The 20,445-nt window shown below is 39.1% G+C and overlaps 1 long non-coding RNA gene across 1 annotated transcript; it reads right to left on the reverse strand.

Moving 5' to 3' along the window:
• Window positions 1–223: 223 nt before the first annotated feature.
• On the reverse strand, window positions 224–18,040 carry LOC115337510. Its single transcript, XR_003922169.1, has 3 exons — window positions 17,933–18,040; window positions 5,535–5,577; window positions 224–251 (listed from the first exon to the last, which is right to left on the reverse strand). It is a non-coding gene; the product is annotated as an uncharacterized LOC115337510 (long non-coding RNA).
• Window positions 18,041–20,445: the final 2,405 nt, after the last annotated feature.

Genomic DNA, 20,445 nt, shown 5'->3' on the forward strand with positions numbered 1-20,445 from the left:
GATTAGTCCTGATTAAACAGCTGCTTTGTTTTGAGCATGAGTTATCACATTCAGATTTAATAAAGGACTTAAGTTTGTGCTTAAATTCCACCTAAGCCAGCGTGAATGAAGTATTTGCTATAAATTAACGATGTATTTTAATGATTCTTTTTAAGCTATGGTCAGAATGCATGATCAGCAAAGTGGAGATGTATAGCTAGACAGACTTCTTTTCTTACCTTTAATTTCCTTCGTCAATGTTTATTTCACTTCTAGAAAAACAAAACAATGGTCACTCTGTTGTTCTTACATTTTTTCTTTATTCTTCATGCATATATAATGAGCATTATTAAGAACTACAAACTTTTTATCATTTTTTTAAGCACCCATTATTTTCTATCACATTTTTAAAAGTCTGAAGTGGGAAATAAATATCCCTGTATTTGCAAGCCACATTTTCTCAAAACCACTTGATTACATTTGTTTATTTTTTAATAGAAAAGGAAGCAAAATTAAAATTTTTTTAGAGCACTGCATTTATACAATATATGTGTTCTATCAAAACATTGAAAACAGTAAAGACAGCCAAGGCTGTAGAACATCATGAAAGAAATTTTTCATGCTAAAATTACTATTTTATGAGCAAGACTGTGTTCTCAAATTGATTTTTTTTTGTCATGGGTTACCATTCACTTTCAAGCAGTTTTGAGACCTGCACTTTTTATATAGTGCATGTAATACATATAGTACCTGACCCCTCATTAAACACTTAAAGGCATTTTGAATCAAAATCTGTAATCATGTAATAATTTTTAAAAGAAGAAAGTAATTTGTGAGCATTCCTGGTTCACTAGTCACTAGATAGTTTCTGTGTATGTTCCACTTCTGCAATAGGGACTGTGATGATTTGGACCAAGCTTCCAAATGGTTATTTTCCTATAAATATATGCTTCAACAGACATTAACAGATTCAGACTCTTCACCATAAAAGTCCCACATGAAAACTGACCCATTTGATGTATCAGCTATTTTTAACCTGTATATCCAGACTCCTCAGCCACACAGATCTCCAGTTTCTGCACCATTCTTACTTGACCAGAAAGCTAGACTTTGCAGCAACCGTCTTAACAGTGTTACGAACTGCTTGCCACAAATTACATGCTTCTGGGAGAAGAGCCAATAATGGTGGCTGAATGTTAGAAGTGAAATCAGTTCCAATGGCCACCTTAGGATTTCTGGTGGCTGAAAGGAAGGTATTTCTCTAGAGAGTTAAGGAAATTAAATATTAAAAGTTCAGATGATAATTGAGCTAATTAGCTTTGATCTAATTCTAAAAAGTTAATTGAATCAAAGCCAACTTTCGTTGTATTCTTTGCAGTCATACATTGTAAAAATTAAAGCTCTGTGGGTGGTCTAAAAGAGGTACTAATAGCAATATCTTTCAGAGAAAAATAATTTTCATCATCTCGTTTGTATCAAAGAATGGTAACTTGCTTCATGTTAGCTTGAATGGTAACTTGTTTCATGTTAGCTTGAAAAGATGGATGTGAATATGGAAGGACACAAGATCTTACTCTAGTCACACCTGGATTATTCAGTGCATTTTGAACTGCCCTATTTAAATCCTAAATTCCTTGAGACTTGAACCATTTCTTCTTCATTTTTATTTTGCTCAGGATCAGGCATATGCCAGTGAGACATATCTGTTACATATCTGTAAGCAACAGCTCATAATAACTACTCTCAGTGTCAGAATAATATAGAAACGATTGTAAGTTTGTTATTGACACATTAGTAAAGTTTTGCCCTAACATTGGGAAAGCATAAACTGCATAGCTCAGTTAAAACAACTCCACTCTCAAATTCAAGATTTGTTTGGCAAACAGACCTTACAGTCTTCACAGTGTGAAATAAAACCTTAAGAGCATAAATGCAGCTGGGACACTCAACAGACAGTATGTTGTATTTAATTGCTGGCTAGTTGAAAGTAATTGCGATTCAAAACCCAGAGTTTTACTTAGGAGCTGTGCTGGTTTTGGCTGGGACAGAGTTAATTTTCTTCATAGTAGCTAGTATGGGGCTGTGTTTTGGATTTGTGCTGGAAATGGTGTTGATAACACAGGGATGTTTTCGTTACTGCTGAGCAGGGCTTACCCAGAGCCAAGGCCTTTTCTGCTCCTCACCCCACCCCACCAGCGAGCAGGCTGGGGGTGCACAAGGAGTTGGGAGGGGACACAGCCGGGACAGCTGACCCCAGCTGACCCAAGGGGTATGCCAGACCATATGACGTCATGTTCAGTATATAAAGCTGGGGGAAGAAGAAGGAAGGGGGGGATGTTCAGAGTGTTGGCGTTTGTCTTCCCAAGTGACCGTTACGCGTGATGGAGCCCTGCTGTCCTGGAGATGGCTGAACACCTGCCTGCCCATGGGAAGTGGTGAATGAATTCCTTGTTTTGCTTTGCTTGTGTGCGTGGCTTTTGCTTTACCTATTAAACTGTCTTTATCTCAAACCACGAGTTTTCTCACTTTTACAATTCTGATTCTCTCCCCCATCCCGCCCTGGGGGAAGTGAGCAAGCAGCTGTGTGGTGCTTAGTTGCTGGCTGGGGTTAAACCATGACAGAGGCTAAATTGGAAAATATGCACAAACAGATACCATGGGGAATATTCCAACACAGCATAAGTCTGGAAAATTGTAACTTGTCACTAAATGAGTTTATTTGCTATGGTGGTACAGTACAATCAGAGACAAGTAGCAAAGGGAGGTCTGTCTGGTGACATGAGAAGTATGCGTTTCAGTTGTAATAACTTAATAAGTGACTCTGAGGATCTGTACCATTTGGGTCGTAGAGATAGACCCACATTCCTAAAACTCAAAGTGCCTTGCTATAGATCTTTTACATACCCACACAAATACCATTTGCGAGTTGTGATCCCTATTTACTTAATTTCTAAAATAAAGTAAAAAAACTCAAGTAAAGGAACAACAAAACAAAGTGGAGAACAGACTGCCTGGACCTCTGCACTTAAGGACTATCAAGGCCCAGACTGGTGTTCTATAAAAGTTTTCTGAATGTTCTGGACCCACAGTCTAAAAACTGCATTGAAATTGAGCGTGCTCGCTATGTGTTTCACATAACCCCTTGAGAGCCAGGCTGTTTGGACATGGATATTGTTCCCAGTAGCACTTAAGTCCTAATTTTAAAATGGGTCTGAATTCAAAAGGGGGCCTAGGGGATATACACCATGCAGTGCAGAGCTTCCTGAGCCAAGATGTAGGGCTCATTAGTTGTTAAACTCAGTGCCACAGGTCTGCACTTCGACCATGTCCGGGTCCGGAGCTATGCTGAGTTCTGAGTTGTTCTCCCATGCAGACATGACTGTGGGTGCATAATTAGCAACTTAAGGGAAATTTAGCTCTTAAGTTCAAAACTGCATTTCTCGAAGCCCCCAGTTCAGCTGCAGCCCAATTTCTGAGGTGCTCAGCCTGTAGAAAACCTACTTTTCCATGCTTAAATTCAGCCTGTGTTCCGCGTTCAACTTCTACATTAAAAATCCTCAGTCTTCATAGGGACAGGAAGTTTAGCGCTTATCTCAGATCCAAATTCCCCAGAGGTCCAAAACGTATACATTTCTCCTTTGTCCTCAGGGGAGAACTTGATTCTGTAGGCATCCCTTCACATATCTAAGACACAACTGGTGTTAGGCTCCTTATAAAATATATTGTCAGACAGCATTTTCTTTTATAAAAAGGCCTTATTTTTCCCCAAAGCATGCAGTCAGGTTGTGAAAGAGATTAATTAAATTCTAACCAAGATTACTCAGACCCACGCCAGCCCCCAGACAAAGCCCTAGCTAGCAAACTCTTCTTCGACTTCAGGCACTTTGTATGCTTTCTTTGAAGCTGAGCCACTGTTCAGGATTTATTAGAAAAGCAAAAAGTAATCCATCACCTGAGAAGTATGTAACCAAACTCCCCAACTCATGAAGAGGGCTTCAAACCTGCTAGATATTTGTAAGAATGGCATCAGCAATGGATTAGCTACTACTATAGGCAGACAGGCATTGCCCCATGCTGTGTAGCTGATATCATGGGAAATAAATCAATAGCTACCACCTACTGGACTTTCAAGCTATTCAGGCTTCAATTAGCATTAGTATTATTTTCTACAGATTCCACAGTTCATTAGCAAGACTTGACAGTCCTGACAGCTGGTGCTTTGGAGCACTCCTGTATAGTATTCTTCAGTGACCTTGATGAACCTTTTAAATCACTTTAGCTCTGTTTTGCAGAACAGATTGTCCATGCTGAATTTATAACCTGCACTGCTACTGAGGCAGCTTTCTTGGCCAGCTTCTGTCTCCCAATTTCTGAACATCTGCTATTCAGAAAATCTAAGTCATCACCTGGATATTGGATGAACTTCAAGGTAACCAAGTTCCTAAGAACATAATTTGCCTCATTTCCCATACAATATATTGAGGTTAATATGTATTTTTCTAATTCCTATAGCAGTGCGTGTTGCAAAATGAAACTACTGAAAGTGACCTTTTCAGTCATGTAAATGTATCAGCACAGTCAGCAATGTCTGAAACTGGTACAGAGCATTTACTATCATGCCCAGGAGAAGGTAAAGTTTGGTTCCTTTGCAATCTTATTTTTTTGTTTAATTTCACTGTTGTTGTTTCTATGCCAGCTAGCAGCATCCCTCCCCATAATCCTGCAGTCTTTCCTGTAAGTCAGACCCAATTTTGTCTGTCACTACGGAGTTAGGTTTTTTGGACAACTGCCCAGACCCTCAGCAGAGTCACTTCTCTCCTTTGTCTTTCCAGTATGCACGAAGTGCTCATAAGTCACATTAACTAGAATTGAGGCAAAGCAACAAATCAAACAAATAACTGTAATGACTAGCAGGGAGAGCAGAGACCTGTTTATAATTGCTCAGTTTGCCGAGTACATGGATGTTAACATGACTCACTCCAGGGCAATTATGTTGTAGCTTCTGACAGGTGTGATATGGCATTGTTGATTTTGGCAGATATCTCTAGTACAACTACTCTAGTCGACCTTGAAAAATCTGATGTCAGCATTCACTACTGTGGCCCTGATACTGACCCTTCTCTTCTTTGAGAAACTGAACTTTAATCCTTTTGCTCAATATTCCAAAAAAAATCTCTGATTTACCTGATTTCATTGATATTTTTTGTTTGTGTCTTCCCCAGAATGATTGTTGGTACAAACTTTTGCAGACTACCTTGCTTTAGAACCCCTTTTCTGATGTCTAAAAGGGGCCTGGGGTTCTCATGAAAAGGATCTGTGTGCTACAGTTAATCATCCACATAAAGTATCTCCCACTTCCTTATCCCCAAGGATAAGGGAATAAAATTTGAGCGTTATTTTAACAATTCATACCATACCCAAAGTCTGAGCTGCTTCCATATGAGCCTGTTCAGTCTGAAAGTCCTGCAGTGTTTACACCCCATCTTTCAGCAGGACTTACTTGTGCAGTCTAATCTGCGTAAGCAGGATCACATACCTTCAGGGTCAAAGCTCACCTTTGTCTGGCTTGAATATTCTTCTGGCACAGCGAGCTTGGATCTATGTACAAAAGACACACATTGACCAGCCAACTCAGATTTACAGATGGATTTGGGCTCTTATTATATTTACGTATTTTTGACAAATATTCTAAATCAGTCCACCCATATTTTGTGCTAAAACCCAAAACGCAATAGAATAGAAAATAAGAGACTATAACAATGACATTAGGGTCCAATTAAAAAAAAAACAAAAAAAACCCAAACAAACAAAAAAAACCAAAAAACACACTTCCCACTCCTTTTAGTTATCCATATTGTTGCAGATAACAGTGGATTTCTTTCACAGGCTTTTCTCCTTTTTGTTCACAAATGTTAACAAATTAATTTCCTTGAGAATTACGTTTATGCATAGCAGCTCAAGACCTTTGGGGTGACTTTTTCATTTCTGTTGAGCAATGTCTAATTGTTCTAATGTCTCAACATTTCCCCATGAAGCTCCCACAATATCTGGGACCACCGGTTACTCATGGTTGTTGCACAATGCCATTTCCATTCTCTGACCAAGTGTCAAGCTCTGACAGCTTAAACACTTGTAATAAACAAAATTTTGCTGACTTGCACATGATGATAGTGATTTGGACACCAAGCTAGAGCATTTCAAAATGACCTGGTTTGATAAATATCAGTGTTTAGCACACCTTAAAAATCAAACACTTTAAATGTATCCTTATTTGGCACTAAATCTAAGGGACAGACAAGTGTAAACTTTCTAAAGTTTATAACTTGGCTTCTATACACATTCATTTCAGGAAAATTCAATTAATTGAATGTCAATGAAAAGCTCCTTCAAATGGGGACATAAACTCAGCTGAAATAAACTCATTTTTCTTACATGGAAATGTTTGAGGAATATTCTGTTTCCTTTGCCAAGTTCTAATACTTATTGACCTTCAGGTGAGTGTAAAGTAGACTGCAGTGATAACTGCAGTCTTGTCATAAAGTTTAGAGTCCCAGAATTTAAAAAAAACAAGTGATAGAGAATGACCAAACACATTTTGTGCTCTAATTATGAACACACACTGATTAGAACTCCTAGGTAAAATCAAAGACTGATTTCTTTCCTAGTATTCAAAATGTACCAGGATTAAGAACATTCTCATATATAATAAAAACAATTATTAAAATATACATTGGAAACTTTAGCAAAGACAATTAAATTATTCCCCACACTGCTAGCAGATGCACAAGAAACTTCTATTGTCCAGAGAATGTGGTAAGTGACTTAGTGAAATACTTGCCTTACACAGCAGTCTTTCATAGCAAGCTATAACTAGTAATCTACCCAGGATCAGAGCCAAAGAGGGATTAACCCATCACAGAAAGACATTCTATTTTAGGCAGCAGGCACAAATGTCTAGTGACTGAACACACTGAGCTTTGTGCAATATGCCACTGCAGTTTGCTGCTTGATGAAAAAGAATACTATAATTTATCTTAAGCTCATAATACTGTGTTGATGCATCACACCTGTCAAATTGATGTTAGTGTAGTAAACTGGTAAATCAGATGCATCTTCCAAAACCCTTCTTTGGTGACTCTTGCAGTTTGAAAAACACAGTTATAGCTTAACAGCAGCATTCTTTCAGTGTAGGAAGAATCAGATTCTTCCTGCCATCTCAGAAGGTGCCCACATTAAACAGAGAATCTGGGTTTGCTAACCAATCAAATTTTTTATTTCTTTACTAAACTGACTATTGAGCCATTGTTACAAGTGACTTTACTCCCCAGAGAACTATGCTTTAGTCCTTGCACTAGAATTCATGAATCTGATACAGGGATTAGAAAATATTTCTGTTCAAGGGGTATGGTGCACCCTTTTGAGCTGTTATCTGTAGCAATGACTAGAGGTTTCTGCCTAGTCTTCTTCTGCTACCTCTGAAAACACCATAGACCTTACAGTTGCTGGCCACAAGAGCTTCTGTTTGCAATGCAGAACTGTTTAAAAATTGAACAGGTTAAACTTTCCCACAAGTATCCCTCACCACTCCAGTTTAAGGGTTTATTTAACCAGCTGTAGTTTTCCCTTTTATTCATCAGTAGTATGGCTGATTCAAAACCGTGTATTCCAGCATCACAACACGTGCCCATGTGCTGTAAGACTGCAGTCATTTCCCTGGAATGTTTCACACCTGCCTGTGCCACGGGGTCTGACATGACACTGCAGAGTTCAAAAAAGCTACTTAACTATCGAGGGAAATGCTCATAGTGGGTGGGCAATTATATAACTCTAAAATTCTAGGTATGTTACCTTAAAAGCATTTCTGATCGGCATTCCCGAGATGACAGACCAAGGAATACAATTTATAGACCCAAAAGTCAGCTTGAGAATAAAGTGCTTCATGTTACTTTGTATAATGCACATTAACCCCTTTTAATTTATTCTGGTGGTACTTTGCTATTACTGATTTTAACGCACAGTGAAGAGTGTTTTCTGGCACTTGAGTGATAAGTCAAGATCTCTGTCTAAGTTATCTGAAAGCAGCTGACAGTTTAAATAAGCTGAAAACTTGAGCCTTTATCTAGCCTTGTACATCATTAAAATGTGTATGGAAATCATATACACTCATTTTCATACACTTTAAAATATTCTTTCATAAATTAGATCTATTTTCTATGGAAGCATTTCTCATTTTGTGCAGTAGAGGAATGAACAGCTATTTCCTATTTTGCTTTATCTTCATGAAAGGATGTATGGAACTGTCTTATTTACAGCACATCAATCAGTCTCTCTTCTGAACGCAGTTATATGCCTTCTCATGTAATTCTTCTATTTGTCCAGCATTTGTAGCTCTTCACAAACATGATTGAGCTTATCTTTGTACCACTGTGGTGAGCTGGCATTCTTATTGCCAGATACATAAATATCAGAATTCTGCACTAATTTGGATTCCCAATTTCAAGCACTTCTGCAAAGAATTTACCATTCTGTGCTATCATCTGTGTACAAAACACAGGTTTTGCTTTTAATTGCAGCTTTAAATGCTCAACATTTCCAATAAAGTGCTCAGCAACTCAACTTACATCTTCAGAAATGAATAATTGCATGTGGAAACCCAGTCTAAATTTACACTACATAGAAACTATGTGACAGAGTCAAGGATAGAATCTAGTTCCCTAGAGTGACTGTCCTTTTTTTAAATTTTTTTTAAGCTTACCCATTCCACCCTATATATCTCACAAATTCTCCAACAAATGGAACAGTTATCCCAGAGACAGCAAACTAATTCAGCCACAGTACAGATCTACCTGGTGCACGGAGGTAGGCATGGCTGAGGGGAAAATGGTGTGCGATCATGTCGGTTTAGATCAGAACTCCATAGGTTACAAAACTAGAAGGGCCCATCTTGATCATCTAGTCTGACAACCTTTATAGGAACAGGTCATGGGAACAGCTCAGAATGAATTCTCCTTTCAGAATGCGTAAGTACAGAGGAACAGAATTAAAAATGTGCAGGCAACTTTCATTCTGACAGTCCACAATTTTGAATGTCTCTTTTTGTAGTGTAGATCTTTTTCAAGAGAGGAAGAAGGGTACAACTGTTTCATGTTTAATTCCTAGTTGCTGTTTTCCAAAGCAATCAGAAATTCCATCAGAATAATCTATAAATATCCTCCTGATCCAATTTCCTTCCCTCTGGGGTGTGTAAAGTACTGGCTTTGTACTGTGCCAGTGAAGTGACCATGTTGTCTTACTACCGTAGATGCCAAGGGAGGGAGGCTATGGAAGCACTGCCACCTTAGATGAAAATATGTCGTTTGTGGGACAGTGAAGGAGGTTGGGGGGTGGGATATGGGGCTGTGTTTACAGCTGGGGAAGAGGGAGCTGGGACAGAAGCAGAGAGGGAGATTTATTATACTTTACTCTCCGCATGCCATAGTTACTGTGTTCTCAGTCAGTGGCATGTGTTCCTTGGAACAATGCCCACCTCCATAACTATTTTGCTATTTTATTTACTTATAGACTGAGTACCATTTCTAAGTCACTTACCCGTTTTAGTGGCAAACACCTACGCCACTATATCATTTACAAGTGCTGTGTCTCAGTTAGCTTCACCTAAGGAGGCATCTGATAGACAGATTGTTTCCCTGTTGATAGTTTGTACTAACGAGCAGCAAAACTTGGCAATCTCTCTGTATGGATTAAATATCAAAACTCTGTGTCAGTGTCTGGTCAGAATAGGGTGTACTGAGAACTCGGCAAGCAGCAGCAGGAATCCCTTCTGCTCTGCGCATCAGCTGGAAGAGTCGATCTGCTGAGGTCCCTTCAACCGAAGGCAACGCTTGGGGAGTGCAGCAAGCAGCAGAGCGCCTGCCGCTGCTGCCTTGCCGCACGCCATCACCGCCCTCCGTGCCCCAGGTGCCAGGCTGTACGTCACACGACATGTGCGCGGAGCCCCAGGTTTGGTCAGTCGCACACCCCTCTTCCTAAGCTCCTGGTTGCCACAGGCAGTGTTTTTACCTCTAGGTATATGACTTTATACAAAGTCATGCATAGAAAGTATGGTAACAATACTAAAAGCTTGCAATTGTGGGCCAAATCCTGCTCTCGGGCATACTTGAATATGGCTGGAATTGAACAGTTAGACATTTTTCAGATCTGAGAATGTGCATAATCTATTTCCCTCATCCAAATGTCTCACCTTTTAATCCAATCAGCCAACAAGTTTGATCCCAACTATGTAGATTTGATTTGCAAAATCAAATGGAAACGGCCAGCATAAACCCCGTAGTACTTCAAATATCATTTTACCCACAGACATCATGCAGTTAATGCTGTGAAAGTAACAGTGCTGTGTTTGGGGGATGGGCTAAAGCCCTGCCTGAATGTTTCTTACCTAAGAAGGGAAGAGATCTTTCTTATTGCTGCTATTAATCTGACAGTAGAGCTGGAGGGACCAATTCAAATTTAAAAGCTAAATTTAATCTGAAATGATCAATACCCTGGAACTTGCCATGTCCCAAAAGATTAGGCCAAATAGCAGCATCATGTATTCTGAGCTCATGTTGCAAACCACTGTGCAGTTACTAATTCTATTAGGGAGAGCATATTTCCTCCTCCTCACCCGTTTCCAGTGGATTGGCCCATGCTAATGAATTTGACATTCAGAGTTCAGAGAATCAATGGTTAGCAACATACAGAAAAACCTTCTTTGAAACCAAGCAAAAATGTATTTCACATCCCTGTCATAAGAGAAAACGTTTGGTTTTTAATCCAAATGGGTAATGCCTTTACCATCAGTAAGTGAATTTTTAAAGCTAATATTTGTTCCTGACTTACAAACCCTTTAATGGCACAGTGTGCATGGAGCTGCGTACTACAAGCTTAGGGGGCCATCCATCCACACGTAGCTAAATTCAAGACCAGGGTCTTAGCTGTTTTCCAATCATCACCCTAGCATGCATCTGGAAGTCACTGTGTCACTGGTGCTGGCAGCTCATTTTAGCGCAATACGCAAAAATGAGCTTTGGATTCTGAGCAATGTGACAAACAGTTTAGATTAAGATTTTTCTAGGAGTTAGATTCTTTTTTTTCTACGTTACAGGGATTTTTTTGTAACCCTGGATTCTTCCTATATGGCACCTGGTATGGAGTGACTGGATTATGTAAGGAGGGGCTGATTTTTTTGTATTAGTGGCCTACTGAAGCTAGAAGCTAGGAGCAAGCTTGCTACTATGACATTCCATGATGTTATTACACTCTTGGCCCCATGGAATCAGATCATTTGTAAAAGTGTTGACATTTTTTTCATACTTTATCTCATCTGGGCGCTTGCCTTGTCTCAGGTCTTGCTCTAGATACTCCTTTTCACCGTAACTCTACTCAATTCAACGAAAAACTGTATTGTACCACATGCGTAAAAGAAACCTGAATTCCTGTTAATAAAACTCAGAGGATGAAGGAATAAACCTCAAATTTAGGTCTCAGACTTAGTATTTCAAAAATGGAATAGGAATATGGCAGCTTTCTGTGCAGTTGTGACTGTGTTTTAGTAAATTCACAGAACATTTAGATTCTAAAGGGACAGGCCCCATGATGCTGATATTGTGTACAGAACCATCAGACCTCGGGAGAATCACACATCATGAGTTACTACAGTCTGGTGACCTATTATTCCTTTTCTTGCTCAGCTAGAAACAGTGGACCAGACACTGGCCCAGATAAAGCAACACTGGCATCAGTAGTATTTAAAGACAGGTGTTGATGAAAAGGGACAGTTTTAACTATGTACTTTTCTGAATCAGAGCCATAGGCATATACCCTTACCCTGTTGAAATCAAAGATTTCATTTGACTTCTGTGAGAGAAAAATAAGCATGCAGTCTGAACTGAGATAAAGGAAAACCTACTTCACTGAATTCAGTTGAGTTTCAGCACTTTCAGAATAAAGGAAACTTTTAAAAAGTTACAGAGTCAGTGTACATCTATTTATATTCACCCATCTAAAAAGTGTATAAATTAAATGATACATGCAAAATACCTGCATATATCTATAGCCCCACAGTAGTCTAACTCTACATTGAATTCAAAGCAGAGTAAGTATATCTAAACACACTTACAGTGTAAACATGTAAAACGCATAATTACTATTATTTTAAAACTAGGTCCGGATTATCACATCTTAATGTCAATCTGCACTGGAAGAAGCAATTTTAGCATGAAAACAAGGTTGAACGTGTGGACAGAAAGTTGAGCCCAGCCCTGTTTTTAACTTCTCTTTACTTAACATCCAGTTGCTGGACCAACTGCAGTAGCAACTGGTTGGCTTGGAGCCCTCTTTTGCTTCTCTTTGTTTTGATATGACTGACATGGCACTCTGTTAAAAGTTCTTCCTCTTTGAATAGCTGGTTTGAAGACCATGTAGAAGTCTTTAAAGATACCCTAAAAAAGAGAGGGGGAAAAGCCTGAAGATAAGAACCACCTGTTGTCTGTAGTACAGCGAGTTCCCCCCCACAAAAAAAAAAACATTTTCCTTCAAACAGTTGCCTCAGTACATACTGGTTTATTTATATGACAGGTGTCTGGTTCTGAACACTGCCACCCATCACAACAGGAAGCCATTTAAATATTCTACAGAGCAAGAAAAACACATTATCTGCTCTGCTTTGTAACTGGCATTACCACCAGGCTACCCAGTGATAAATGTCCAGCAAGAGTTGAATCCTCCTTTCTGATTTACAAACGAACAAGCCCTTCCACTTCAATATATTACTTTGCTATCACCCTATCAGTCTGAGAATGCGTAACATTCATTAATCAGAGCATCTGTTTACCAGCCTCTTCTTGCTCCATTTAAAGTGAATACCAGAATTGCCTTAGTATGGTCAATACCAGAACTGCCTTAGTATGCAATGTCATAGTGAAATTTGCTCCAGTTCTGCTCAGCTGCTGCTATCTCAGAAACATCCCTGCTTGGCTTTTTACATTTGCAGAACGATAAGAGCAAAGAGACCGGTACACACGTAGTCACCTCCTTCTGCAGCATCTCACAAAACCTGAACAGCAATATAAATCCAAACCGTCTTCCTGCTGAACAGTTCTGAAGGATTCTCTGCCTTCCTGATTCACAGCCCATCCTTGAGTTTTCAACAGAGTACCATTCCGTACTTGGTCTTGTGTATTGTTAATAACCACCCAGCTTCCTAATCTGACCGAACGCCTGTATTTCTGCAAAATTTGTATTTTTACATCACATAATACACAACTATTCAGAGATACTGTGGTTTATCCCACAAAGAAGCAGAATTCATTTGCTCATGCTGACTACCCAGCTAGCGTTCAGTTAGCTGACAGAGCTACGCTATGTCATATAAACATAACCTGATCAAATGTCATTCTGTTGCCATCAATGGCAAAAAGCACCCTACCAAACCAAATAAGGCCAGGATCTCACCATAAATGTATTTCAGCCATGTAAGTGGGAGGCAAGCATGCAATGTCCATTTTTAAAGCAAAATCACTATGTCATGGTGATAGTTAATGATTTTTCAGGGTCGGCAAGAGAAGTCTAGCCCTTAGGACTCTCAGAAATACCATAGAGACATGCAAGCGTAAGCATAAAGCTTTAAGGAAGCTTTAACTAGCACATGAATCAGTATTTTGCATGCAGGAGAGTTTCCTATTGAGCATTTAAATGCAGGGGTTTAGTTCCCTAAATATAAATAGCCACTACTGAAAAACTGGGTTAATAACAATGTAAGTCTAGAAAAGTATTTGAAATCCAAGTACTTTTTCCTGCAGTCTGTAGTGTGTCACTCAGTGCTCTTAGCCCCACATGAAACTGGAAGTGTGTTTCCATGAAGAATGCAGAGAGCCTGCTACAACTTTCATCTGCGTCTGCCAGAAAATTCTGACTGAGAGATTTAATGGCTGACGGTTCCGCATATGTTTCTGTCAACGTGATCCTCGACTCCAACTGCGTCCTACAGAGAAATGCTTGAACACACGAGAGCTACAGCTGAGCCGCACAATGACAAAGGCAAAGCTGACACAGTGATCCGGTTTTAGAACAGAGACAATATCTTAATTCATCATCTAGAATAGAAAATGTACTGCTTGAATAGAATGCCATGATTCATAGCTGGATTGCTATCATGTATGTATTTTACATAAGGCAGCAAATAGATTTGATAGGACTCTCTTAATTATTATCTGTTAATTTATTCTAAGGATTCTACTGCATGAATTCACAACTTGAAATCTGGTACAACTTGCTTTATTGTGTCCTTGGTTTTCCTGCTGTACCTCTCAGCCAAAATTCCTTTATTTTTCTATATATGGAAGACTCTCATCTCATTAATCGCTAAGCACACATTACGGATTACCTACAACATTCTGTAAGGCTTTAAGAAAGATACACATCGTGTACACATTGTGTTCACTCGTTCCTTTCAAAGGCGTGGGCTTACAAGCTCAGACCTCCGCACAAGGGGCTTGATAGTTTAATAAACCGTTCAACAGAGCCAAGCTAGTCCATAAAATCTGAGTCGAAATCAGGCAAAATCAACAGTTTGGGCTGAGATTTTGTTTGTGTTTCAAATCAAAACCTGGGTCATAAACTCCCAATAAATAAATCCAGCTGTCATGCCATACTAATCTCACTGCCTACTGATAACGAAAAGAGAAGCATCTTCTTGGGCAGAGCAGGTGTTAGAAAAAAAGCAGCCTGTCTGAGCCCCAAGCCCAAGTAACACGGTTGCGTCCCGCTGGGTTAAGTTACGAAGAAATCCAAATCATTCAGTGTGTGGGTGAAAGGAGGGAGAGGCCCATGCCTTTCTTTCTCCTTAGGCTCCTCATGAGTCTAACACTGCCCCTCCTCTTTGAATATGGTTATCAGCAAATCTGACTCTGAACAGCAACTAACAGATATTCATGACGACAGCAGCTGCAAAGTTGTTAAAAATATACAAAATTTCATTGTGTGGGTGGAAAGATTGCCCTTGCTGAACAGAGACAGAAATCCTAGCGGCCCAATATTTTCGGCCACAGCTTGCTATATTTTGACACATAGTCTAGGAACCCCAGTCTATGTTGTCCTTGTTGTTGTCCTTGTTATCCTTGTTGAAGATCTTTTAAATGCAAGCTTTTAAAATAAAAGTGTGAGGCCGTGGTTTTTTTTTTTTTCCCTCTTGAACAAGGCTTTCATGTTCAGGGATGGGAAAAGAGAAATGATTTTTCCACCTGCTATCAATACACCAGGCCAAGCTGCCTGGGGTAGCTAAAAAAAAGCATTCCACAACTCTGCATGGATTCCAGTGGATTGCTTAGCAGAGCCAAGATTTGCAGCTTTCAGCTGCTCCTGTGGGTTTGTGCGGCAAAGTGCACAGAAAATGCCATGCCAACGATTCCTTCAGAGCAGATGGGGAGACGCATATTTACTAATCATCACAGAAACTGTTATATGTGTTTAAATCCTCTTCATAAAAACAGTTTGCTTTTCAGACATTTATTGAACAGCTCCTAAGCTGAACCTCTGCTCAGCAGTACATGACTACACATTCAAGCTTTTGCTTTCTCTCCAGGATCCAGTTGGGCAATGAATGGCAGTGACCACAACATGCTCCCACTGTAACTGTGACTCCTAGCAGCCTTTCTGACAGCTAAAATTGTCTAGGACTTCATGGTTCTGTATTTCTGAAAATGAGGTTGCTAATTACAACCAGTGCAGAACATAATATCTAAAAGTGGAAATTTTGTGGCTTAGCCTAGCTTTTTTCCATAGTGCTATAAATTACCTACAGAAATGCACTCAAATCAAACTAAGAGATATAACAGGTGTAACTATCATGACTCAAAGCTGTACTTTGCTTTCTAGCCAGATACCTAAGCCTTTAAACTAATCTTGAAAAAGGTGTAAGTTCCTTGGCCTCTCTGAAAGCTTCTGAAAGCACCTAAAACAATTTTAAAAAAATGTATCCTAAGACTCCAGTCACCCTTTCTATAGCTGAAGGCAGACAATACTTGAAAATACTTGTGCCTTTGACAGTCATTTTCCCTTGTTCTAAGCCAAAGGGAATGACTGTGTGATTTTTTCTGCATGTAGTGAAGAAACAGTAAATAAGTATCCCTGCATGCTCTCAAAATCACTCTTGCCCTCTGCAATTATCTTTATCCTCCATCATAAAATTAATACACAGATGACTTAAAATATCAAACCGATAAAGGCAGCCCAGCTCTGTAGTTTCACAGTTGCCAGGGGTGGTGGCTGCAGGAGGCAGCGCTGCAGAATAAACGAGCACTCTGGCATTTGTCTTGTACATTAATAAGTGAATGCTGGGGTTTGCTGGGGTTTTTTACCTAGCAAACCCTGAGTACACCTGTTGTATTTTTACCTTCAGCTGAAATCACTGAAAGGGTTTGAGACAGCAAGAGACTTCATTCCCTGTGATTCAACATGACGTAAAACCTTAGGTCCCACTCCTGGCAAGGACTCCTTGCTGCTACATTATTGTAACTATTAATAATTGCTAATAACAACATTATTAGTACATTGCAGCAACTCTTTTTTATATTCGGCAATATTTGCTCCACAGATCCTTTTTGTAGTTCTCTCCTCTCTGTGTTTGTCTCTAGTTTGAGGAAATTTCCTGCTGAATGAACTTAAACCCATTGGTTCTTCTTGCTCTTTTATAAACTGGATTGAGCTCCTTCTTTATTTCAGTTATTTGCATTTTCATTCATTTATTGCATTATCTGCAGTGTGCCCGCTTTACACTGCAAAACTTCTTGATGTTTCTTAAAGATTGACTTTAAAGCAATAAATAAAAATAGCTTAAGACACTATCTTGTGTCCTCAAGAAACAGTGTCATTTGTTTACAGCTTAGAATCATGACAGCAGCTGCATGCAGTCCAGGATCGCACTGATTATTATGCCATGGTATCATAAGAATGCTTTCTCTATTTGTAGCAGTGGATATATTAGAGCTATCAGTCAGAATGGAAATGTCTGCATGAAAACTCTGATAAGTGAAATAGATACTGACACTTAGAAAGTTGACACCTAAAATTGTAAGAGAAACTGTGATAGAAGCAAGCCACAGAAATAATCCATTTCTTATGAAAGAAAAGAACCTAAAAAGCAGAAAGACAATTTGCCCCAGGAGCAGCAGAGCTGCAAAAGCATGGTTTCCAGTAGATTTGTAACCTTTATCCCAATCTTTCTCCCTGCTGCTTACCTCATTATAATAATTACAGCTCCTTCTGTCTCCCTTTGAAACCTCCACTGGGAGAGAAACAGCATGAGCTGTAGCTTGTTAGCAGCTACATTTGCACTGATTGGCCACAGAGTTATTCTTAAATAGACAGTAAAGCAGCTGAGCTCATCTTCAGTGAGAGCTCTTACTTGGTCTTCCTCTCTGTTAATTTTCTCAAAACTTCTAGGACCGTCATTCTCTTTGAGATTTACTTATCTTTCAGACTTATTTGAAATCACTCTTAGGGTTCAAAAACTGTTAGGTGAGGAATAGGTAACTCAACAGACAGACAGACAGCTTGACTGCATAAGCCTATTGTCTTGAGGAAACCAGGCTGAGAAATGCTACTTTTCTCTTGGCTAGACAGCTTCGGCACTGTTAAACAGGAATGGTTCAGGTGTTAAATTTTCCAAGAACCATTTCCAGTAGTCACCTAGCATGTAGCTACTCTATTTTTAAGAGTACAGAGATAAGTCCTAGTCTAAGGAATTTAATTTATTCATATAAGCAGAGCCAGAAAGTACCAGAACTTCAATGGGAATCTTAAAGAAGTGGCAATCTTTTGTCTGAGCAAGAGAGCACAAGATAAAATAAAGTTGAATAATACAGTAAATAGAAGTGGATGGTGGCCCAGGTCAACAGTAGAACTTAAGGCTTCTTACCTTCCACCAAAGAAGTGAGTGACCCAGCTTCTTCTGATTTTCGAACAAGAAGAGCAGAGGACAGGTACAAGCTGGATGCACTGATGGTAAAGCCAAGCATAATCCATGCCTCTTTTTGAGGAAATGGCACATGTTGCTCCTCGGATACAGCTTGACATTCATCACTCTTCTTGAAGCCAACGTTAACTCCACTTTTTTGTCAAAGTTGTGTCAGGCTCTAGAGAAAGAGAGATCCATTTTAAGTCATAGTCATGGCCCAGAAGAAGCCAAGGTTGTGCACTGACTGAAAAGTAATTTACACTGTGTAAGATTGAGATACATACCTTGTATCAGCTCCATTTCACTATCCTTCTCTCCTCAAAAGATAGCAGAAATTTACTGCAAAATTTGGTCAAAGATAGTAGGCAGTCATTTGGCAGATGTAAGTAACTGAATAATGTAGATGGGCTCAAAAGTAATTCTAGGAGCAGATCACCATATGGAGTGGAGACAGTTGTGGAAATGAGTGTTGAAAGAGATGGAATCCAAACGCCTACTGATGAAAGACAGACCGAAGCCAGGAAAGTACAGGACTTTGAAGAATGAGGAGAAGACACAGAAACTGGAGGAGGGGAAGCTGAAACAGCAGGGAAGCATGAAGAGTTGTCTAAAAGATTTCAAATTAGTGTGACATGAAGATGACTTTAGTGCCAAGGAGCTGGAGATAGATACTTAAAGAGAGAAGTGCAAGTCTTATCGTGCATCACGTAGTTTATAGCATAGGAGACTGAGTTTTGGACAATGACCATGACAGGAATGGAGAGAGCATAAATTGTGGGAGATGATTGTTGATATTGATTTGCATCACAAAATATTTTATTGGAACCAGGTTTTACATATATGCATACACATATATGTAAAGGATAATTCTTAATAGAATAAATGCAGTTGTACTGCCCAAATACAACTTTGTTAACCTAAATACATGACCTTTACAAGATGTACAGGGCATGAATACAAAAGCTACACTTCCCCAATGTCTCATCTCAGCTTCCAGCAGTCTGCAGTTCAAAGATGTTCTGAACCAGAGGGTAGACCAAGATTGTTGTATTCAAAGTCCCAAATGATTTTTCTTCCACAAATCTGTCAAATTAAGTTTTTTTCACTTAGGGTATAAAAATGTTTCTTAGCAAAAATATCTACAATTTCATGGAGAAACGTACAAACAATTACTTCATGTGATTAGTTTAAATATGTCGCTTTTTCATTTAATGCCCTTTGATGTGTTGTCAATATTAATAAACAATACATTTCAATTAGAGAGAAAACCTATTTTTAAACAGTTTTCCTTTTATTATGTTCTGTTAGTGTTTCCTTTATTATTGCTTACAAATCTTAAGTTCTTGCTGACTGAGCTTTTCCATTTTCAGTAGCTCTCATGACTTGGGGAAACATACTTTCAAGAATATTTTTTTCTTAATTTCAGAAGTACTTCATTTCAGTATAGAGAAAACTCCATTCTGAGAATCAAATTTTCTAGACATGGAAAAGTGTTTACAAAAAAAGAAAACAGAACACTTTCAAATGTTTATAATATTCCTTTTTGCATATAGAATCCAGCTGTGGTAACTTAGAAGTGAGAACAGCACAATAACATGGGAGGCAAAGAGTTGTTGGGAGCATACTATCCTGCATGCATGAAATTCTTAGCTATGATGGAGAGGAAGACTGTGGAAAAAATGAAACCAGCAGCTTCTTAATGAATGCCCGAGAGACAGTTGCAGCTCTAAAACCAGGTGGAGGGCAGAATTTGAGAGTCAATTGCTTTGAAAAGGAAATTCAAGCACTGTGAACAGAAGGGGTCAATCAAGGATATTGTGACTGTAAAGCACCGAATCTAATCCAAAGACTTCACTCCAGTTCCAGCAAATTCCAGAAAAATGCACAGAACTCAGCAGCAGAACTTCCTTTTACCTTGTGACAATGCCCTAAGCTCTAAAAGGGATGACTTGGCTCCTTTCACAAATAAAGGCAACCGTGGAATTGGTATGCATTCATTATTTCTTATTCTGACAAGCCCAGAAGTCTACACAAGAGCAAAAAACATATTCCTGAAGGCTTTTTATTTTTAATTTTCAAAAGCATAGGCTAATATGAGAACAAAGGCCCAAATCATGTATTTTGTACATGGATTTAATTATCTCTGCTTATACTGGTCATTCTTTTGGCAATGACACGTTGATCATTGGAGCCTTACAGCCTAGACTACCAAGATGGGTATCTATACATTGTACTTCAGTGTCATGGAGAACGCACAAGAGCTGTGATTTAGCTAACATTTAGATAGCTCAGTCCGCAGCAGACCTCAGTTACACGACTTTACATAAATGAGCGTGAGCAGTTATGACAATGAAACTCTTGCTTTACCTGCTGCTAAGGAAAAATCTATTGTTAGGCAAGAGGCCATATCATAAGGCTACATACATCCATCTGTGTTGTTCTATTTATGTGGTACAACTGCAAAAGGAGGGTGG

Source organism: Aquila chrysaetos, chromosome 2, assembly GCF_900496995.4.
Source record: "Aquila chrysaetos chrysaetos chromosome 2, bAquChr1.4, whole genome shotgun sequence".
NCBI classification, from domain to species: domain Eukaryota; kingdom Metazoa; phylum Chordata; class Aves; order Accipitriformes; family Accipitridae; genus Aquila; species Aquila chrysaetos.